Below are 25,034 nucleotides of genomic sequence, written 5' to 3'. Positions count from 1 at the left end.
CAAGCTTGGGGAAGAGCCCCAGTATCGTATCACCATCACACTTTTATCTTTACCGTTTTTCTTAGCTCGATCCTTTTGGTAATATCTTGATCTAGTAGAATAAAGTTTTAGTATGATCTAGTTTTGAGTTTTTGCTTTATGATCCTTCTATGAAATCGAGTCCATGAGCTATATATAATAAAGATTACTGTTGAGTTAAGGGCTTTATTATCTTGCTATGATCTTGAGGGAATAAAATAAAAGAGAAATAATAAAAAGAATTAAAGAGATCATATGGGTCTTATGGAGAGTAACGACTTCACATAAAGAGTATGATGAATAAAAGTTGTTGAGAGTTGACAAACATACTTTTGGTCATCGTTTCAATTAATAGGAAGTAATAAAGAAAGAGGTTTTCACATATAAATATACTATCTTGGACATCTTTTATGATTGTGAACACTCATTAAAATATGACATGCTAAAGAGTTGACGTTGGACAAGGAAGACAACGTAATGGGTTATGCTTTCTTACATCTGAAATAAATTATATTGTCATGGATCGTCCAACATGTTGAGCTTGCCTTTCCCTCTAATGCTAGCCAAATTCTTTGCACCAAGTAGAGATACTACTTGTGCTTCCAAATATCCTTAAACCCAGTTTTGCCATAAGAGTCCACCATATCTACCTATGGATTGAGTAAGATCCTTCAAGTAAGTTGTCATCGTTGCAAGCAATAAAAATTGCTCTCTAAATATGTATGATTTATTAGTGCGGAGAAAATAAGCTTTATACGATCTTGTGATGTGGAAGAAATAAAGCGACGGACTGCATAATAAAGGTCCATATCACAAGTGGCAATATAAAGTGGCGTTCTTTTGCATTAAGATTTTGTGCATCCAACCATAAAAGCACATGACAACCTTTGCTTCCCTCTGCGAAGGGCCTATCTTTTATTCTTGTCTTATACTTCATGTAAGAGTCACAGTGATCTTCACCTTTCCTTTTTACATTTTATCCTGTGGCAAGCACAATGTGTTGGAAAGATCCTGATATATATATAGCTAATTGGATGTATGTTTTCATGAGCTATTATTGTTGACATTACCCTTGAGGTAAAAGGTTGGGAGGCAAAACTATAAGCCCCTATCTTTCTCTGTGTCGGGCTAAAACTTCATAACCATAAATATTGCGTGAGTGTTAGCAATTGTCAAAGACTAAATTATATTTGAGTATGTGGACTTGCTGAAAAGCTCTTATATTGACTCTTTCCGATGTTATGATAAATTGCAATTGCTTCAATGACTGAGATTATAGTTTGTTAGTTTTCAATGAAGTTTATGATTCATACTTGAAATTGTGATTGAATTATTACTTTAGCATAAGAGATCATATGACAATATATGTATATGTTGTTGTTCTAAGAATGATCATGATGCCCTCATGTCCCTATTTTATTTTTATCGACACCTCTATCTCTAAACATGTGGACATATTTTTCGATTTCGGCTTTCACTTGAGGACAAGCGAGGTCTAAGCTTGGGGGAGTTGATACGTCCATTTTGCATCATGCTTTTATATCGATATTTATTGCATTATGGGTTGTTATTACACAATATGTCACAATACTTATGCCTATTCTCTCTTATTTTACAAGGTTTACATGAAGAGGGAGAATGCGGGCAGCTGGAATTCTGGGCTGGAAGAGGAGCAAATATTAGAGACCTATTCTGCACAACTCCAAAAGTACTGAAACTTCACGGGAGCATGTTTCAGAATATATAAAAAATATTGGGCGAAAGAAGTACCAAAGGGGGGCCACCCACCGTCCACGAGGGTGGGGGGCGCCCTACCCCCTTGGGCGTGCCCCCTGCCTCGTGGGTCCCCTGGCAGCCCTCTGATGCCCACCTTTGGCTATATGGAGTCTTTCGTCGAGGAAAAAAATCATAAGCAAGCTCACGGGACGAAACTTCTCCGCCACAAGGCGGAACCTTGGCGGAACCAATCTAGGGCTCTGGCGAAGCTATTCTGCCGGGGAAACTTCCCTCCGGGAGAGGGAAATCATCACCATCGTCATCACCATCGATCCTCTCATCGGGAGGGGGTCAATCTCCATCAACATATTCACCAGCACCATCTCATCTCAAACCCTAGTTCATCTCTTGTATCCAATCTTTGTCTCAAAACCTCAGATTGGTACCTGTGGGTTGCTAGTAGTGTTGATTACTCTTTGTAGTTGATGCTAATTGGTGTATTCGGTGGAAGATCATATGTTCAGATCCTTTATGCATATTAATACCCCTCTGATTATGAACATGAATATGATATGTGAGTAGTTACGTTTGTTCCTGAGGACATGGGAGAAGTCTTGCTATAAGTAGTCATGTGAATTTGGTATTCATTCGATATTTTGATGAGATGTATGTTGTCTCTCCTCGAGTGGTGTCATGTGAACGTCGACTACATGACACTTCACCATTGCTTGGGCCTAGAGGAAGGCATTGGGAACTAATAAGTAGATGATGGGTTGCTAGAGTGACAGAAGCTTAAACCCTAGTTTGTGAGTTGCTTCGCAAGGGGCTGATTTGGACCCATATGTTTCATGCTATGGTTAGGTTTAGCTTAATACTTCTTTTGTAGTTGCGGATGCTTGCAATAAGGGTTAATCATAAGTGGGATGCTTGTCCAAGGAAGGACAGTACCCAAGCACCGGTCCACCCACATATCAAATTATCAAAGTACCGAACGCGAATCATATGAACGTGATGAAAACTAGCTTGAGGATAATTCCCATGTGTCCCCGGGAGCGCTTTCCTTTATATAAGAGTTTGTCCAGGCTTATCCTTAGCTAAAAAAAGGATTGGGCCATACTTCTGCACCTTATTTAATTTCATTACTTGTTATTCGTTACAAATTACCTTATCACAAAACTATCTGTTACCGATAATTTCAGGGCTTGCAGAGAATACCTTGCTAAAAATCACTTATCATTTCCTTTTGCTTCTCGTTGGGTTCGACACTCTTACTTATCAAAAAGGCTACGATATATCCCCTACACTTGTGGGTCATCAATCACATCATTCTCTAATGATGTGATCCCGTTCATCAAATGATAAATCATGTCTATGGCTAGGAAACTTAACCATCTTTGATTAACGAGCTAGTCAAGTAGAGGCATACTAGTGACACTCTGTTTGTCTATGTATTCACACATGTACTAAGTTTCCGGTTAATACAATTCTAGCATGAATAATAAACATTTATCATGATATAAGGAAATATAAATAACAACTTTATTATTCATCTAGGGCATATTTCCTTCAGTCTCCCACTTGCACTAGAGTCAATAATCTAGTTCACATCGTCATGTGATTTCACACCAATAGTTCACATCTTTATGTGATTAGTTCACATCTTCATGTGACTAATACCCAAAGGGTTTACTAAATCAATAATCTAGTTCACATCGCAATGTGATTAACACCCAAAGAGTGATCATGTTTTGCTTATGAGAGAATTTTAGTCTACGGGTCTGCAACATTCAGATCCGTATGTATTTTACAAATTTCTATGTCTACAATACTCTGCGTGGAGCTACTTTAGCTAATTTCTCCCACTTTCAATATGTATCTAGATCGAGACTTAGAGTCATCTAGATCGATGTCAAAAGCTTGCATCCACGTAACTCTTTACGACGAACTCTTTTATCACCTCCATAACCGAGAAATATTTCCTTAGTCCTCTAAGGATAATTCTGACCGCTGTCCAGTGATCTACTCCTAGTCACTATTGTACTCCCTTGCCAAACTCATGCTAAGGTATACAATAGGTCTGGTACAGCATAGCATACTTTATAGAACCTATGATTGAGGCATAGAGAATGACTTGTCATTCTCTTTCTATTTTCTGCCGTGGTCGGGTTTTGAGTCTTTACTCAACTTCACACCTTGCAACACAGACAAGAACTCCTTCTTTGACTGGTCCATTTTGAACTCCTTCAAAATCTTGTCAAGGTATGTACTCATTGAAAAAACTTATCAAGCGTCTTGCTCAATATGTAAGCAACTTTACCAAGGTCTTTCTTTGAAAACTCCTTTCAAACACTCCTTTATGCTTTCCAGAAAATTCCACATCATTTCCGATCAACAATATGTCATTCACATATACTTATCAGAAAGGCTGTAGTGCTCCCACTCACTTTCTTGTAAATACAGGCTTCACCGCAAGTCTGTATAAAACTATATGCTTTGATCAACTCATCAAAGCGTATATTCCAAATCTGAGGTGCTTGCACCAGTCCATAGATGGATCGCTGGAGCTTGCACACTTTGTTAGCATCTTTAGGATTGACAAAACCTTCTGGTTGCATCATATACAACCCTTCTTTAAAAAATCCATTAAGGAATGTAGTTTTGATATCCATTTGCCAAATTTCATAAAATGCGGCAGCTGCTAACATGATTTGGCAGACTTTTAAGCATCGATACGAGTGAGAAAATCTCATCATAGTCAACACCTTGAACTTGTCAAAAACCTTTTGCGACAATTTGAGCTTTGTAGATAGTAACACTACTATCAGCGTCCGCCTTCCTCTTGAATATCCATTTATTCTGAATGGCTCACCAATCAACGGGCAAGTCATCAAAGTCCATACTTTGTTCTCATACATGGATCCCATCTCAGATTTCATGGCCTTAAGCCATTTCGCGGAATCTGGGCTCATCATCGCTTCCTCATAGTTCGTAGGTTCGTCATGGTCTAGTAACATGACTTCCAGAACAGGATTACCGTACCACTCTAGTGCGGAATGTACTCTGGTTGACCTATGAGGTTCGATAGTAACTTGATATGAAGTTTCATGATCATCATCATTAACTTCCTCACTATTTTGTGTAGGTATCACTGGAACTGATTTTTGTGATGAACTACTTTCCGATTCGGGAGAAGGTACAATTACCTCATCAAGTTCTACTTTCCTCCCACTCACTTCTTTCGAGAGAAACTCCTTCTCTAGAAAGGATCCACTCTTAGCAACAAAGATCTTGCCTTCGGATCTATGATAGAAGGTGTACCCAACAGTTTCTTTTGGGTATCCTATGAAGACGCACTTCTCCGATTTGGGTTTGAGCTTATCAGGCTGAAACTTTTTCACATAAGCATCGCAACCCCAAACTTTAAGAAACGACGGCTTAGGTTTCTTGCTAAACCACAGTTCATATAGTGTTGTCTCAACGGATTTTTGGATGGTGCCCTATTTAACGTGAATGCAGCTGTCTCTAATGCATAAACGATAGTGGTAAATAGGTAAGAGACATCATAGATCGCACCATATCTAATAAAGTATGGTTATGACGTTCGGCCACACGATTACGCTGTGGTGTTCCAGGTGGCGTGAGTTGCGAAACTATTCGACATTGTTTCAACTGAAGGCCAAACTCGTAACTCAAATATTTCGTCTCCGCGATCAGATCGTAGAAACTTTATTTTCTTGTTATCATGATTCTCCACTTCACTATAAAATTCTTTGAACTTTTCAAACGTTTCAGACTTGTGTTTCATTAAGTAGATATACTCATATCTGCTCAAATCATCCGTGAAGATCAGAAAATAACGATACCCGCCGCAAGCCTCACTACTCATTGGATCGCATACATTAGTATGTACTATTTCTAATAAGTTTGTTGCTCGCTCCATTGTACCGGTGAACGGAGTCTTAGTCATCTTGCCCATGAGGCATGGTTCGCAAGCATCAAGTGATTCATAATCAAGTGATTCCAAAAGTCCATCAACATGGAGTTTCTTCATGCGCTTTACACCAATATGACCTAAACTGCAGTGCCACAAATATGTTGCACTATCATTATTAACTTTGCATCTTTTGGCTTCAATATTATGAATATGTGTATCATTACGATCGAGATTCAATAAACCATTCACCTTGGGTGTATGACCACAGTAGGTTTTATTCATGTAAATAGAATAACAACTATTCTTTCTCTTAAATGAATAATCGTATTGCAATAAACATGATCCAGTCATATTATGCTCAACGCAAACACCAAATAACATTTATTTTAGGTTCAACACTAATCCTTAAGGTAAAGGGAGCGTGCGATGTTGATCTTATCAACCTTGGAATCACTTCCAACACATCGTCACCTTGCTCTCAACTAGTCTTTGTTCATTTTGTAACTCCTGTTTCAAGCTACTAATCATAGCAACTGAACCAGTATCAAATACCCAGGGGTTACTATGAACACTAGTGAAGTACACATCAATAACATGTATATCATATGTACTTTTGTTCACTTTGCCATCCTTCTTATCCGCCAAGTATTTGGGGTAGTTCCGCTTCCAGTGACCATTCCCTTTGCAGTAGAAGCACTCAGTTTCAGGCTTAGGTCTAGCTTTGGGCCTCTTCACGGGAGTGGCAACTTGCTTGCCATTCTTCTTGAAGTTCCCTTTCTTTCCCTTGCCCTTTTACTTGAAACTAGTGGTCTTGTCAACCATCAATACTTGATGCTTTTTCTTGATTTCTACCTTCGCCAATTTCGGCATTGCGAAGAGTTTGGGAATCGTTTCCGTTATCCCTTGCATATTATAGTTCATCACGAAGTTCCAGTAACTTGGTGATAGTTGAAGGAAATATGCCCTAGAGGCAATAATAAAGTTGTTATTTATATTTCCTTATATCATGATAAATGTTTATTATTCATGCTAGAATTGTATTAGCGGAAACTTAGTACATGTGTGAATACATAGACAAACAAAGTGTCACTAGTATGCCTCTACTTGACTAGCTCGTTGAAGCAAAGATGGTTAAGTTTCCTAACCATAGACATGAGTTGTCATTTTATTAACGGGATCACATCATTAGAGAATGATGTGATTGACTTGACCCATTCTGTTAGCTTAGCATTTGATTGTTTAGTATGTTGTTATTGCTTTCTTCATGACTTATACATGTTCCTATGACTATGAGATTATGCAACTCCTGAATACCGGAGGAACACTTTGTGTGCTACCAAACGTCACAACGTAATTGGGTGATTATAAAGGTGCTCTACAGTGTCTTTGATGGTACTTGTTGAGTTGGCATATATCAAGATTAGGATTTGTCACTCCGATTGTCAAAGAGGTATCTCTGGGCCCTCTCGGTAATGCACATCACTATAAGCCTTGCAAGCAATGCAATTAATGAGTTAGTTGCGAGATGATGTATTACGGAACGAGTAAAGAGACTTGCCGGTAACGAGATTGAACTAGGTATTGAGATACTGATGATCGAATCTCGGGCAAGTAACATACCGATGACAAAGGGAACAACGTATGTTGTTATGCGGTTTGACCGATAAAGATCTTCATAGAATATGTAGGAACCAATATGAGCATCCAGGTTCCGCTATTGGTTATTGACCGGAGATGAGTCTCGGTCATGTCTACATAGTTCTCGAACCCGTAGGGTCCGCACGCTTAACGTTCGGTGACGATCGGTATTATGAGTTTTTGTGTTTTGATGTACTGAAGGTAGTTTGGAGTCCCGGATGTGATCACGGACATGACGAGGAGTCTCTAAATGGTTGAGACATAAAGATTGATATATTGGACGGCTACATTCGGACACCGGATGGCTTTCGGGTGATCTCGGAGAAAACCGGAGTGCCGGAGGGGTTACCGGAACCCCCCGGGGACTAATGGGCCTTAATGGGCCCTAGTGGAGAGAGAGAGGGGCCGGCCAGGGCAGGCCGCGCACCCCCTCACCTTGAGTCCGAATAGGACAAGGAAGGGGGTGGCGCCGCCCATGCCTTTCCCCTCTCCCACTCCTTCCTTCCCCCTCCTAGTGGGACTAGGAAAGGGGAGTCCTACTCCCACTAGGAGGAGGACTCCTCTATTGGGGAACGTAGCAGAAATTCAAAATTTTCTACGCATCACCAAGATCAATCTATGGAGTAATCTAGCAACGAGGGGAAGGAGAGTGCATCTACATACCCTTGTAGATCGCTAGGCGGAAGCATTCAAGTGAACGGGGTTGATGGAGTCGTACTCGTCGTGATCCAAATCACCGATGATCCTAGTACCAAACGGATGGCACCTCCGCGTTCAACACACGTATAGCCCGGTGACGTCTCCTACGCCTTGATCCAGCAAGGGGAGAAGGAGAGGTTGGGGAAGACTCCATCCAGCAGCAGCATGACGGCGTGGTGGTGGTGGAGGAGCGTGGGACTCTAGCAGGGCTTCGCCAAGCACTACGAGAGACGAGGAGGAAGAGGGGTAGGGCTGCGCTAACAGGGGAAGGACTTCATGTGTTGGGCTGCCCCTTTGCCTCCACTATATATAGGGGAGAGGGAGGGCTGCGCCCCCACCTAGGGTTTCCTCCCTAGGGGTGGCGGCAGCCCTAGATCCCATCTAGGGTGGCGGCCACAAGGGGGAGAGGGGGAGGCGCACCTGAGGTGGGCCTTAGGGCCCATCTGCCCTAGGGTTTGCCCCCCTCCCCTCTTGGAGGCGCCTTGGGCCTTGGTGGGAGGCGCCCCAGCCCACCTAGGGGCTGGTCCCTTCCCACTATTGGCCCATGTAGGCCTCCGGGGCTGGTGGCCCCACCTGGTGGACCCCCGGACCCCTCCTGTGGTCCCGGTACACTACCGGTGATGACCGGAACACTTCCGGTGGCCAAAACCATACTTCCTATATATTAATCTTTACCTCTGGACCATTCCGGAACTCCTCGTGATGTCTAGGATCTCATGCGGGACTCCTAACAACATTCGGTAACCATGTACATACTTTCCCTATAACCCTAGCGTCATCGAACCTTAAGTGTGTAGACCCTACGGGTTCGGGAGTCATGCAGACATGGCCGGGACAACTCTCCGGTCAATAACCAACAGCGGGATCTGGATTCCCATGTTGGCTCCCACATGCTCCATGTTGATCTCATCGGATGAACCACGATGTCAAGGATTCAATCAATCCCGTATACAATTCCCTTTGTCTAGCGGTACGATACTTGCCCGAGATTCGATCGTCGGTATCCCGATACCTTGTTCAATCTCGTTACCGGCAAGTATATTTACTCGTTTCGTAACACATCATCCCGTGATCAACTCCTTGATCACATTGTGCACATTATGATGATGTCCTACCGAGTGGGCCCAGAGATACCTCTCCATTTACACGGAGTGACAAATCCCAGTCTCGATTCGTGCCAACCCAACAGACACTTTAGGAGATACCTGTAGTGTACCTTTATAGCCACCCAGTTACGTTGTGACGTTTGGCACACCCAAAGCACTCCTACGGTATCCGGGAGTTGCACAATCTCATGGTCTAAGGAAATGATACTTGACATTAGAAAAGCTTTAGCAAACGAACTACATGATCTTGTGCTAGGCTTAGGATTGGGTCTTGTCCATCACATCATTCTCCTAATGATGTGATCCCGTTATCAACGACATCCAATGTCCATGGTCAGGAAACTGTAACCATCTATTGATCAACGAGCCAGTCAACTAGAGGCTTACTAGGGACATGGTGTTGTCTATGTATCCACACATGTATCTGAGTTTCCTATCAATACAATTCTAGCATGGATAATAAACGATTATCATGAACAATGAAATATAATAATAACTAATTTATTATAGCCTCTAGGGCATATTTCCAACAGTCTCCCACTTGCACTAGAGTCAATAATCTAGTTCACATCGCCATGTGATTAACACTCACAGGTCACATCGCCATGTGACCAACATCGAAAGAGTTTACTAGACTTAATAATCTAGTTCACATCACTATGTGATTAACACTCAATGAGTTCTGGGTTTGATCATGTTATGCTTGTGAGAGAGGTTGTAGTCAACGGGTCTTGCCATATTCAGATCCCTATGTATTTCACAAAACTTTATGTCATAGATGCTGCTACCACGTTCCACTTGGAGCTATTCCAAATTGTTGCTCCATTATACGTATCCGGTATCTCTACTTAGAGCTATCCGGATAGGTGTTAAGCTTGCATCGACGTAACTCTTTATGTCGAACTCTTTATCACCTCCATAACCGAGAAACATTTCCTTATTCCTCTAAGGATAATTTTGACTGCTATCTGGTGTTCCATTCCTAGATCACCTTTGTACCCTCTTGCCAGACATGTGGCAAGGCACACATCAGGTGCGGTACTCAGCATGGCATACCGTATAGAGCCTATGACAAAAGCATAGGGGACGGCCTTCGTCCTTCCTCTTTCTTCTGCCGTGGTCAATCTTCGAGTCTTACTCAACTTCACACCTTACAACTCAAGTAAGAACCCCTTCTTTGACTGATCTATTTTGAACTCCTTCAAAAACATGTCAAGGTGTGCGTTCTTTGAAAGTATCATCAGGCGTTTTGATCTATCTCTATAGATCTTGATGCCCAATTTGTAAGCAGCTTTATCCAGGTCTTCCTTTGAAAAACACTCTTCAAACAGCCGTTTATGCTTTCCAGAAACTCTACATTATTTCGAATCAGCAATATGTCATCCACATATACTTATCAGAAATGTTGTAGTGCTCCCACTCACTTTCTTGTAAATACAAGTTTCTTGCAAACATTGTATAAACCTAAAAGCTTTGATCACTCCATCAAAACATATATTCCGATTCCGAGATGCTTGCTCTAGTCCATAGAAGGATTGCTAGAGCCAGCATACCTTTTAGCATCCTTAGGATCGTCAAAACCTTTTATTGTATCACATACAACGTTTCTTACGAAAACTGGTAAGAAAACTTGTTTTGACATCCATTTGTAAGATTTCATAATCGAAAAATACAACTAATGCTAACATGATTCCGACGGACTTAAGCATCGCCACGGGTGAGAAATTCTCATCGTAGTCAACTCCTTGAACTTGTGAAAAGACTCTTTCCCACAAGTCGAGCTTCATACACGGTAACATTACCGCCCACGTCCGTCTTCTTCTTAAAAGATCCATTTATCTCAATGGCTTGCCGATCATCGGGCAAGTCCACCAAAGTCCATACTTTGTTCTGATATATGGATCCTATCTCAGATTTCATGGCTTCTAACCATTTGTCGGAATACGGGCCCACCATCGCTTCTCCATAGCTCGTAGGTTCATTGTTGTCTAACAACATGATATCTAAGACAGGATTATCGTACCACTCAGGAGTAGTACATATCCTTGTCGACCTATGAGGTTCTATAGCAACTTGATCCGAAGCTTCATGATCACCATCCTTAACTTCTTCTTCAACAGATGTAGGCGCCACAGAAAACATCTTTCTGTGTTGCATCACTCTCTGGTTGAAGTAAAGGTTCGACGACCTCATCAAGTTCTATCTTCCTCCCACTCAATTCTTTCAAGAGAAACTCCTTCTCGAGAAAGGACCCGTTCTTAGAGACAAACAATTTGCCCTCGAATCTGAGATAGAAGGTATACCCAACTATAACCTTTGGGTATCCTATGAAGATGTGTTTGTCCGCTTTGGGTTCGAGCTTCTCCGGCTGAAGCCTTAAGCATCGCAGCCTCAAACATTAAGAAACGACAACTTTGGTTTCTTGCCAAACCAATGTTCATACGACATCGTCTCAACGGACTTATATGGTGTCCTATCTAAAGTGAATGCAGCTGTCTCTAACGCATAACCTCAAAATAATAGCGGTAGATTGGTAAGAGACATCATAGGTCGCACCATATCTCATAAGGTTCGATTACGACGTCCGGACACACCATTACCTTGTGGTGTTCCAGGTGGCTTCAACTGTGAAACAATTCCATAATGTCTTAAGTGATTGCCAAACTCATAACTCAGAAAATCCCCTTTTGATCAGATCGTAGGAACATGATCTTATTGTTATGATGATTCTTAACTTCACTCTGAAATCGCTTGAACTTTTCAAACGTTTCAGACTTGCGCTTCATTAAGTAGATATACCTATATCTACCCAAATCGTTAGTGAAGATGAGAAAATAGCGATATCCACCGCACGCTTCAATTCTCATTGGATCACACGCATCAGCATGTATGATTTCCAACAAGTCACTTGCCCGTTTCATTGTACCTAAAAACGGGGTCATAGTCATCCTGCCCATGAGGCATGGCTTGCATGTGTCAAGCGATTCAAAATTAAGTGACTCCAAACATCCATCGATATGGAGTTTCTTCATGCATCTTACGCCAATATGACCTAAGCGGCAGTGCCACGAGAAAGTGGTACTATCATTATTAACTCTATATCTTTTGGCGTGAAATATGTGTATTACCACGACCGAGATTCAATGAACCATTCACATAGGGTGCATGACCATGAAAGGTATAATTCATGTAAACAGAATAACCATTATTCTCTAACTTAAATGAATAACCGTATTTCAATGAACATGATCTAATCATATTCATGCTCAACGTAGACACCTGATAACATTTATCTAGGTTCAATACTAATCCCGAAGGCAGATGGAGCGCGTGATGGTGATCTCATCAACTTTGGAAACACCTCCAACACACATCATCACCTCGCCCTTAGCCAGTCTCTGTTTAGTCCGTAGCTTTTGCTTCAAGTCACCAATAATAGCAACTGAACCGGTATCCAATACCCAGGTGCTACCAGGAGTACTAGTGAGGTACACATTAATAACACATATATACTTTGTTGAAGTTGCCAGCCTTCTTATCTACCATGCATTTGGGGTAATTCCGCTACCAGTGACCGTTCCCCTTACAATAGAAGCACTTAGTCTCGGGTTTGGGTTCAACCTTGGGTTCCTTCACTGGAGCGGCAACTGGTTTGCCATCCATGAAGTTTCCCTTCTAGCCCTTGCCCTTCTTGAAACCAGTGGTCTTGTTAAACCATCAACACTTGATGCTCCTTCTTGATTTCTACCTTTTGCGGTCTTAAGCACCACGAACAGCTCCGGGATCAATTCCATCCCTTGCATGTCATAGTTCATCACGAAGATCTAGTAGCTTAGTGATAGTGGCTAGAGAACTCTATCAATCACTATCTTATCTGGAAGTTTAACTCCCACTTGATTTAAGTGATTGTAGCACCCAGACATTCTGAGCACATGCTCACTAGCTGAGCTATTCTCCTCCATCTTGTTGGCAAAAGAACTTGTCAGAGGTCTCACACCTCTCGACACGGGCATGAGCCTGAAATCCCAATTTCAGCTCTTGGAACATCTCATATGTTCTATGGCGTTCAAAACGTCATTGGAATCCTGATTCTAAGCCGTAAAGTATGGTGCACTAAACTATCAAGTAGTCATCGGGATGTGTCTGTCAGGTGTTCACAACATCCACAGACAACGTTGTAGGGGTTTGCAGATGGAGCAGTGCATCAAAGACGTAAGCCTTCTGTGTAGCAGTGAGGATACTCCTCGGACTACGGACCTAGTCCGCATCATTGCTTACAATATCTTTCAACTTAATCTTTCTCTAGGAACGTATTGAAATAGGGAGCTACAACATGAGCTATTTATCTACAACATATTTGCAAAGACAATTTAGACTATGTTCATGATAATTGAGTTCATCTAATCAAATTATTTAATGAACTCCCACTCAGATAGACATCCCTCTAGTCATCTAAGTGAAACATGATCCGAATTGACTAGGCCGTGTCCGATCATCACGTGAGACGGACTAGTCATCAACGGTGAACATCTCATGTTGATCGTATCTTCTATACGACTCATGTTCGACCTTTCGGTCTTCCGTGTTCCGAGGCCATGTCTGTACATGCTAGGCTCGTCAAGTCAACCTAAGTGTATTGCGTGTGTAAATCTAGCTTACACCCGTTGTATTCGAACGTTAGAATCTATCACACCCAATCATTATGTGGTGCTTCGAAATGACAAACCTTCACAACGGTGCACAGTTAGGGGGGGACACTTTCTTGAAATTATTGCGAGGGATCATCTTATTTAAGCTACCGTCGTTCTAAGCAAATAAGATGTAAAACATGATAAACACCACATGCAATCAAATAGTGACATGATATGGCCAATATCATTTTGCTCCTTTTGATCTCCATCTTCGGGGCTCCATGATCATCGTTGTCACCGGCATGACACCATGATCTCCATCATCATGATCTCCATCATTGTGTCTTCTTGAAGTTGTCTCGTCATCCATTACTTCTACTACTAAGGCTAACGCTTTAGCAACAAAGTAAAGTAATTACATGACGTTTATGTTGACACGCAGGTCATAAATAAATTAAGACAACTCCTATGGCTCCTGCCGGTTGTCATACTCATCGACATGCAAGTCGTGATTCCTATTACAAGAACATGATCAATCTCATACATCACATATATCATTGATCACATCCTTTTGGCCATATCACATCACAAGGCATATGCTGCAAAAACAAGTTAGACGTCCTCTAATTGTTGTTGCAAGTTTTTACGTGGCTGCTATAGGTTTCTAGCAAGAACATTTCTTACCTACGCGAAAAACCACAACGTGATATGCCAATTTCTATTTACCCTTCATAAGGACCCTTTTCATCGAATCCGATCCGACTAAAGTGGGAGAGACAGACACCCTCTAGCCACCTTATGCAACTAGTGGATGTCAGTCGGTGGAACCAGTCTCACGTAAGAGTACGTGTAAGGTCGGCCCGGGCCGCTTCCTCCCACGATGCCACCGAATCAAGATAATACTAGTAACGGCAAGCAAATTGACAATATCCACGCCCACAACTGCTTTGTGTTCTGCTCATGCATAGAAACTACGCATAGACCTAGCTCATGATGCCACTGTTGGGGAACGTAGCAGAAATTCAAAATTTTCTACGCATCACCAAGATCAATCTATGGAGTAATCTAGCAACGAGGGGAAGGAGAGTGCATCTACATACCCTTGTAGATCGCTAAGCGGAAGCGTTCAAGTGAACGGGCTTGATGGAGTCGTACTCGTCGTGATCCAAATCACCGATGATCCTAGTGCCGAACGGACGGCACCTTCGCGTTCAACACACGTACAGCCCGGTGACGTCTCCTACGCCTTGATCCAGCAAGGGGAGAAGGAGAGGTTGGGGAAGACTCCATCCAGCAGCAGCATGATAGCGTGGTGGTGGTGGAGGAGCACGGGACTCCAGCAGGGCTTCGCCAAGCACTACGAGAGACGAGGAGGAAGAGGGGTAGGGCTGCGCCAACAGGGGAAGGACTTCATGTGTTGGGCTGCCCCTTTGCCTCCACTATATATAGGGGGAGAGGGAGGGCTGTGCCCCCACCTATGGTTTCCTCCCTCGGGGTGGCGGCGGCCCTAGGTCCCATCTAGGGTGGCGGCCACAAGGGGGAGAGGGGGAGGCGCACCTGAGGTGGGCCTTAGGGCCCATCTGCCCTAGGGTTTGCCCCCCTCCCCTCTTGGAGGCGCCTTGGGCCTTGGTGGGAGGTGCCCCAGTCCACCTAGGGGCTGGTCCCTTCCCACTATTGGCCCATGTAGGCCTCCGGGGCTGGTGGCCCCACCTGGTGGACCCCCGGACCCCTCCGGTGGTCCCGGTACACTACCGATGATGCCCGAAACACTTCGGTGGCCAAAACCATACTTCATATATATTAATCTTTACCTCCAGACCATTCCGGAACTCCCCGTGACGTCTGGGATCTCATCCGGGACTCCGAACAACATTCGGTAACCGCGTACATACTTTCCCTATAACCCTAGCATCATCGAACCTTAAGTGCGTAGACCCTACGGGTTCGGGAGTCATGCAGACATGGCCGAGACAACTCTCTGGTCAATAACCAATAGCGGGATCTGGATACCCATGTTGGCTCCCACATGCTCCACGATGATCTCATCGGATGAACCACGATGTCAAGGATTCAATCAATCCCGTATACAATTCCCTTTGTCTAGCGGTACGATACTTGCCCGAGATTCGATCGCCGGTATCCCGATACCTTGTTCAATCTCGTTACCGGCAAGTCTCTTTACTCGTTCCGTAACACATCATCCCGTGATCAACTCCTTGATCACATTGTGCACATTATGATGATGTCCTACCGAGTGGGCCCAGAGATACCTCTCCGTTTACACGGAGTGACAAATCCCAGTCTCGATTCGTGCCAACCCAACAGATACTTTCGGAGATACCTGTAGTGTACCTTTATAGCCACCCAGTTACCTTGTGACGTTTGGCACACCCAAAGCACTCCTACGGTATCTAGGAGTTGCATAATCTCATGGTCTAAGGAAATGATACTTGACATTAGAAAAGCTTTAGCAAACGAACTACACGATCTTGTGCTAGGCTTAGGATTGGGTCTTGTCCATCACATCATTCTCCTAATGATGTGATCCCGTTATCAACGACATCCAATGTCCATGGTCAGGAAACTGTAACCACCTATTGATCAAGGAGCCAGTCAACTAGAGGCTTACTAGGGACATGGTGTTGTCTATGTATCCACACATGTATCTGAGTTTCCTATCAATACAATTCTAGCATGGATAATAAACGATTATCATGAACAATGAAATATAATAATAACTAATTTATTATTGCCTCTAGGGCATATTTCCAACATCCTCCTCTTGGCGTGCCCTCCTAGGGCCGGTCGGCCTCCCCCCTTGCTCCTTTATATACGGGGGCAGGGTGCATCCCGTGACACACAAGTTGATCATTGATCTTTTAGCCGTGTGCGGTGCCCCCCTCTACCATAATCCACCTCGGTCATATCGTAGCGGTGCTTAGGCGAAGCCCTGCGTCAGTAGCTTCATCAACACCGTCATCACGCTGTCGTGCTGACGGAACTCTCCCTCGAAGATCTACTGGATCGTGAGGTCATGGGACGTCACTGGGCTGAACGTGTGCAGATCGCGGAGGTGTCGTACATTCGGTACTAGGATCAGTCGATCGTGAAGACGTACGACTACATCAACTGTGTTGTCATAACTGTAAGTGCATCTAGTGCCACCCCTAGTTGGTTTTGGAGTATTGACGACAAACCTAGTTGAGGGACTAATGTGTTTGTGATAATTGCAGGATAACACAGGTAGAAGTCCCTCATTGATTCGGTTTTCCTACCAGAGATGACCCCTAAAAATGTATGAAGACATTGAAGTCAAAGGTGGTATATGAAGATATTCCCATTGAAGACTATGACAAGAGAAGACACCACATGAAGCCTATGGAGCTCAAAGACTTAGATCTTTCATAGTTCTTTTTCTTCTGTGTTGAGTCATAGGAACCACCGTACTGTTAAGTGGGGTCCAAGAGAACCAGTCAGAATGACTGAAGTGATGCTTAAACAAAACCTATGTCTTCGAGTGAAGACTTTGAGAGCGAATCTTGTCCAGAGTCGGACAAGTCAGCTTTGCTTGTAGCCCAAGTAAAGTTGTCGTGTGAGTTTGAAATCTGACCGTTGGAACACGTGTCAGTTCCTTAGTGACCCAGGGTCATTTCGGACAAATCAGGTCGGGTTGCCAAGTGGCTATAAATAGCCCACCCCCTACAACCATAAACGGTTGGCTGCTCAGATCCAGAGTACGGCTTTTGTCGTTTGAGAGCAACCCACCTCGAATCCTTTGAGAGAGAATTCCTTGCGAGGATAAAGCCCTAACCACCCAGAGCCAAAGAGAATTAGCCATCACTTAAGTCTTCTTGTCTGTGTGATCTGAAGACTTATTACACTTGAGGACTGTGCATCCTCCAGCTGGTTAGGCATCGCGTTCTGAGCATCCAAGAGACATTGTGGATTGCCGGTGAACGAAGTCTGTGAAGGTTTGGGAGTCTACCTTGAAGACTTACCAGAGTGATTGGGTGAGGTCTGTGTGACCTTAGCTCAAGGGGAATACGGTGAGGACTAGGTGTCCTGAGCTGCGTGTTCAGGACTGGGTGTCCGGGACTGTGTGTCCTAAGGTTTAAATACCTAGCCGCCCTAACCAGACGTACAGTTGTCACAGCAACTGGAACTGGTCCAACAAATCATTGTCTTCCGCGAGTCACTGGTTTCATCTTCCCTTCCCTTTACTTACTGTTACTCCTTGTGAAGTCATTGTATGTTTGCACTATCCTTTGTCTTCACTGAGTGACTGCATGTTCTGTGTGGCTTCACAATATCTTCCTACCTGATCCTTACTACATTGTTGCTATTAGTCATTGTGCTTTTACTCTATTGAATACCTGACTATGGCTTGCCTAGTGTAGTCTACCTTCCGCTGTAGGGTAATAGGTTCACTTCTATCGTTTGTCTTCATAACTTCCACGTTTTGAAGACTTTCATAAAAATCGCCTATTCACCGACCCTCTAGTCGATATAACGCACTTTCAATTGGTATCAAAGCAAGGTGCTTCCTTGTTCTGTGTGATTCGGTTTAACCACCTGGAGTTTTAGCTATGTCGACTGCAGGGATAATTAAAGTCTCCGTTGCGTGCCCCGTCTTCGATGGAACTGAATATCCCTACTGTAAGAATAAGATGCGCATGCATCTTGAAGCCATTGACGTCGACCTATGGTATGTCATCAAGAACGGCGTTCCCAAGGCTGGAGAAGGTGTCGCTGCTGATGATGTCAAGAAGTTTGTTCAACTGGACTCTACTGCCAAGAATATCATCTGCGGTCATCTGACCAAAGGACAGTATGGCCGTGTGAGTGCTTTGGAAACATCTAGGCTGGTCTGGGACTGGCTCTCCAAGGTCAATGAAGGCGTCTCAACCCAGAGAGATCAGAGAATCAGTGTCCTTCGCAACCTCTTCAACCGCTTCAAGCGAAATGACAATGAGAATGTCCAGCTCACATTTGACCGACTCACTGACATCACAAATGAGCTTCAAGCCCTCGGCGCTACTGAGATCACCAAGCATGAAGTCGTCAAGACACTACTGAGATCACTTGACAGTTCGTTTGACACCCTAGCCCTGATGATTCAAGAACGTCCTGATTTCAAGACACTCGAGCCGTCTGACATACTTGAGAGGCTCAACACACATGAGTTTCAGCTTTCTGAGAAAAGAGATATCTACGGTCCAAACTATGTGCGAACTCGTGCCTTGAAGGCAAAAGCTGTCTCCTCATCTGAAAAAGAATCTGACAGCAGTTCTGATGATCCTGAAGACATTGGAAGGGAACTTGCTATGCTTGTCAAGAAGTTCCAAAAATTCACCAAGAAGAAAGGCTTTAGAAAGTCTTCTCGATCAAGCTCAAGGAATGATGAAGCTTCTGCACACGACTACAAGAAGAAAACATGTCACAAGTGCAAGAAACCTGGCCACTTCATCTCTGAGTGTCCACAGTGGGAAAATGAGAACAAAAAGAAGAAGAAGAGCAAGGAATATGACTCTGACGACAAGAAGAAGAAGAAATACTCAAAGTCTTCTTCCAAGTCTTCCTCGAAGTCTTCATCACACAAGAAGAGCTCATCTGGCAAGGCACGTGCGTTTGTTGGCAAGGAAATGGATTCAGAGGAGGAGTCCGCTTCTGAGGAGGCGGAGGTGGAGTCTGAGGAGGAGTCTGATTCAGGCGTCGAAGTCTGGCTACAGCATACGTTGCCAAGTCCATCTTCAACACTGAAGACAATGACTTCATCACCGACACCGATGCACATGACAAGGACTACTCCGATTCTACCTACTGCTTCATGGCACGCGGTGCCAAGGTAAACACACGCACTACTCACTATCAAACATCTAGTGACGATGACTCTGTTTGTGGTTCAAAACCCAGCTACAAAACACTTGCTAAAATTGCAAATGAACAACAGAAAGCTATGGAACATATTCAAAAACTATTAGACAGAAGCGATGATCTTTTAGGTGCTGAAATGACTCGATCTGAATCCTTAATTGAAGACATAAAAAATCTTCACGTTAAGTATCAGGAACTTGAAAGTCGTCATGAAACTCTCTCAACAACTCATGAAAAGCTTTCCTATGATTATCTTCAAAGGAAGCAAGATCTTGAGAAATTGAGAGCGGCTCATGAAGATCTTCAAAAGGAAAACGAGTCACTTCGCGCCAAACAGATCAGTTCCACTCAGGAAGGATTTGAACCACCATGTCTTAAATGCATTGAGCGTGATAATGCTACTTCTGTTGCTGAATGTTCTACTGCTACTACTGTTGCAATATCTTCAACTGTTGATGTGGTAACTAACCCCTCTGCTGAGGATACCACTGCTATTGCTGATGAGAATGCTAGGTTGAAGACATTGCTTGAAACAGGGATGTACAAAAGTCTTAAAGGGCATCAGACACTATGTGATGTCCTCAAAAAGCAGATTCTGAACCGAAACCCGAGGAAAGAGGGTGTTGGGTTCATAAGGAAAATGAATGCGGATGGCTCCTACTGGAAACCTGAGCAGTACCCCAAAACCACGTGGGTTGCTGCAAAGGAACCTTCAGCAGATCCATCCAATCTATCTGGCTTCACTTGTGCTAACACCATTATCATTGATGAATCCCTTGATGCAAACAATAAACTGTTTAGGAATCAGAAATGTGAAGTGTTTGCCACGTACATTGGTACTAACTGCAGGAATGGACCGCCTATGAAGAAGATCTGGGTTCCGAAAAGGTGTCTGGAGAATCTTCATGTGAATGTCATCATGACACCTCACATGAAGAAGACAAACCTCAGACCAAAGGCTTCATACGGTCCAAAGGCTTCATACAGACAGAGGACTCACTTGAGTCGCACTAACGCAAATGTTTTGCAGGGAAACCATACTCAGGCATATGAATATGAGAGCGGTTCATCAAACCGCCATGTTCATAAGACCAAGAACTATTCTGCTTATTCTTATGAGTACTATTGTCCGCCTGCAAGACTGTTTGCTAGGGCTCCAAAGCCAAAGTTCTCAGATGCTGCACTTAGACTTATTGCTTCTAAGCCACCCTTGAAGATGTGGGTGGCTAAGAAAGCTTAACTCTCTTTTGCAGGGAAGGGTCTCCAGCAGAAAACCAAAATCGTCTGACGCTATTGCTGGGGACCTTAAACATCTTGTAGGGCGCAAGATCAAATGCCCGAATGGTCTTACTATGTACTTTGTTCCTGAATCACTTGCTACTCTCCCTATTAGTCCTAATCTGGATCTAAGCTTTCATAACCCACTGGTTTGTCAAATGTTTTTGCTTCACAATGCTCTTGGTGAAGCCTATCCCCCTAACTGCACTGTAGGGTACGACACCAGCGTCTTCGGAATGGATTATTGATAGTGGGTGTACAAATCACATGACTGGCAAAAGAAGCCTTCTTATGGACTCAACCTTACGTCCATCCGACAAGAGCCACATCACATTTGCTGACACTGGTAAAAGTAAGGTATTGGGTCTAGGTAGAGTTGCAATCTCAAGGGATCAACACATGGATAAAGTCATGCTTGTTGAATCCCTTGGCTTCAACTTAATGTCTGTCTCAATGCTTTGCGATTTAAACATGATCGTAATATTTGGAAAATATCGTTGCCTTGTTCTAATGGAATCTGACAAGTCTCTAGTATTTGAAGGGTATCGAAAAGATGATTTGTACATGGTAGATTTCTCAGTAGGACCACAGCTTGCCGTATGTCTTCTAGCAAAAGCTTCAGAATGCTGGCTCTGGCATCGGAGGCTTGGGCATGCTGGCATGAGGAACCTCCACACCCTGGCAAAGAAGAAGCATGTCATAGGCATCGGGGGCATCAAGTTCAAGAAAGATCACTTATGCGGTGCCTTTGAGGCAAGAAAGATGACGAGGGCCAAACATCCCTCGAAGACAATCATGACCACTACTCGACCCTTCGAACTGCTTCACATGGATCTTTTCGGTCCCACTCATTACTCAACTCTTACTACTACTGCTTGTCTCTATGGCTTTGTCATTGTTGATGATTATTCTAGATATACTTGGGTACACATAATCCTTTACAAGACTGAAGTGCAGGATGTCTTCAGACGCTTCGTCAATCGAGCAATGAACAACTATGGCACCAAGATAAAGCATATCAGAAGTGACAATGGCACTGAATTCAAGAACACTGGCCTTGATACATATCTTGATACCTTGGGCATCACACATGAATTCTCAGCCCCGTACACGCCACAGCAGAATGGCGTCGTCGAACACAAGAACAGAACACTCATTGAGATGGCTAGAACGATGCTAGATGAATACAAGACTCCAAGAAAATTCTAGCCTGAAGCCATTGATACTGCATGCCATACAATCATCGTGTTTATCTTCACAGGCTTCTGAACAAGACATCTTATGAGCTCCTTACTGGCAAGAAGCCAAATGTCAGTTACTTCAGAGTATTTGGTGCCAGGTGCTGAATCAAGGACCCACACCACACCTCAAAGTTTGCACCAAAAGCACATGAGGGTTTTATGCTTGGATATGGAAAGGACTCGCACTCCTACAGAGTCTTCAATCTCTTTCATTACAAAGTGGTTGAAACAGTGGATGTGCGCTTCGATGAGACCAACGGTTCACAAAGAGAGCAACTGCCAAATGTGCTAGATGAAGTTCCATCCAGTGAATCAATCAAGCTAATGGGAACTGGAGAAATTATACCCTCTGAAGCTCATCCTGAAGAAGAACTTATCATCTCAGCACCTGATCAACATGAAGACAATGCTCAGCCTGAAGACATTCCTTCTAATAATGACAATGATCAGCAAGAGCAAAATCTTCGCCCTGTACATCCTCGTGTTGCCAATGAAGTGCAGATTGAAAGAATAATTGATAGCATCAATGCACCCGGTCCACTCACTCGTTCAAGGGCAACTCAGCTAGCAAATTTCTGTGGGCACTTCGCATTCGTCTCAATAACAGAACCCAAGAAAGTTGAAGAAGCCTTCATGGAACCTGAATGGATTCAAGCTATGCAAGAAGAGCTTCAACAGTTTGAGCTGAATAATGTATGGGAACTGGTTAAGCGTCCTGATCCACGAAAGCACAATATAATAGGCACCAAATGGATATACCGCAACAAGCAAGATGAGCATGGTCAAGTTGTCAGAAACAAAGCTCGTCTCGTTGCTCAAGGATATACTCAAGTGGAAGGCATTGACTTCGATGAAACATTTGCTCCTGTGGCTAGACTTGAAGCCATACGCATACTGCTGGCCTATGCAAATCATCATAACATACTTCTATATCAAATGGATGTGAAGAGTGCTTTTCTCAATGGCAAGATTGAAGAAGAAGTATATGTTGCACAACCGCCTGGCTTTGAAGATCCAAAACATCCTGACATGGTATACAAGCTCAACAAGGCACTGTATGGCCTCAAACAAGCCCCTCGGGCCTGGTATGACACACTCAAATACTTCCTGAAGAGCAAAGGCTTCATGCCTGGTTCTCTCGACCCCACTCTCTTCACGAAGACATATGATGGTGAACTGTTTGTGTGCCAAATATATGTGGATGACATTATCTTCGGCTGCACCAATCAGAAGTACAATGAAGAGTTTGGATATATGATGCAAGAGAAATATCAAATGTCTATGATGGGAGAGCTGAAGTTCTTTCTCGGTCTTCAAATACAACAGCAACGCAACGGCATCTTCATATCTCAAGAGAAGTATCTCAAAGATTACCTGAAGAAGTTCGGTATGCAAGACTGCAAAGGCTTCACGACGCCAATGCCAGCCAAGCATCATCTGGGTCCTGACGACAATGGTAAAGAGTTCGATCAAAAGGTATACCGCTCCATGATTGGTTCTTTACTTTATCTATGTGCATCTAGGCCAGATATTATGCTTAGTGTTTGCATGTGTGCTCGATTTCAAGCGGCACCAAAGGAGTCGCATCACTTAGCTGTGAAGCGAATTCTTCGATATTTGGCTCACACCCCAACTCTAGGATTATGGTATCCAAAGGGCTCAGAGTTTGATCTGGTTGGATTCTCGGATGCTGATTATGCTGGTGACAAAGTTGATCGCAAGTCTACATCAGGCACATGTCACTTTCTAGGACGATCACTTGTATGTTGGTCTTCAAAGAAGCAGAACTGTGTATCCCTCTCCACTGTTGAATCTGAATACATTGCTGCTGGATCTTGTTGCGCTCATCTTTTGTGGATGAAGCAAACTCTCAAGGACTATGGCATTCATCTGAAGCAAGTGCCACTCTACTGCGACAACGAAAGCGCCATCAAGATTGCCAACAACCCAGTTCAGCACTCGAAGACAAAGCACATTGAAATCCGTCATCACTTTCTCAGAGATCATGTTGTGAAGGAAGATATTGATATCATACACGTCAACACTGAAGAGCAATTGGCAGATATCTTCACCAAGCCCTTGGATGAGAAGAGATTTTGCAAGTTACGGTGTGAGCTAAATATCTTGGAATCCTCAAATGTCCTGTGATCAGGCACACATCCTAACACTTATGCATATTGATGACTTAGATGTGCAACACACGAAGTAAAATATATCTTCAATCAATGAAGACATACATTCTAAGTGTGAATACATTAATGTGGAATTTGACTTCGGAGCGCCACGATAATTGTGCGTCGTGTCTGGGTCTAATACTTCCTATACGGTGGGTAACGCCACCACCACATGTTCTGTTTGAAGTGTTTCACTCATGGCGTTACATTTGCTATGTCTTCACATTTGGTTTGACTTCAATCTCAACATATCTTCATGATTATCTTCACTATGTTGATTATATAGATATATATATATACTAGTGTTCTATCCTCTACAGCATTCACTTATAGCTATGTCTTTTTGTTGAATCTTTTGAACTAAGTGAATGTGATCGGACCCTAACCTCTCTATGCTTTCTATCTCAAATTCTATCTCTCCAAATCATATGCATTCTATTGAAACTGTCGAATGTCTTCTCTGCATCCTTGTCAGCAGAAGATACAGAGACAACCATTAAGTCTGTTTTCAATGCTCATTCCTCCACATGAAATCCGGAGAAGTAGGAACGACCACCCGACAATCCAGGTGTGCGTGGGACGTGGAACAAACCCCAAACTTCCGCATAATGGCCATGTGTTCCTCGGATGCGAATCGCCAGGGGCACCTGTGTAATAACGCAGTGCCGCCCCTGTACCTATAAATACACACTTCAGAGCGGTCGTTATCTCTTCTTTCACTCTCG

The sequence above is a fragment of the Triticum dicoccoides genome, chromosome 3A (genome assembly GCF_002162155.2).
Source record: "Triticum dicoccoides isolate Atlit2015 ecotype Zavitan chromosome 3A, WEW_v2.0, whole genome shotgun sequence".
NCBI lineage: Eukaryota > Viridiplantae > Streptophyta > Magnoliopsida > Poales > Poaceae > Triticum > Triticum dicoccoides.
Note: the sequence above shows the minus strand (reverse complement) of the source record.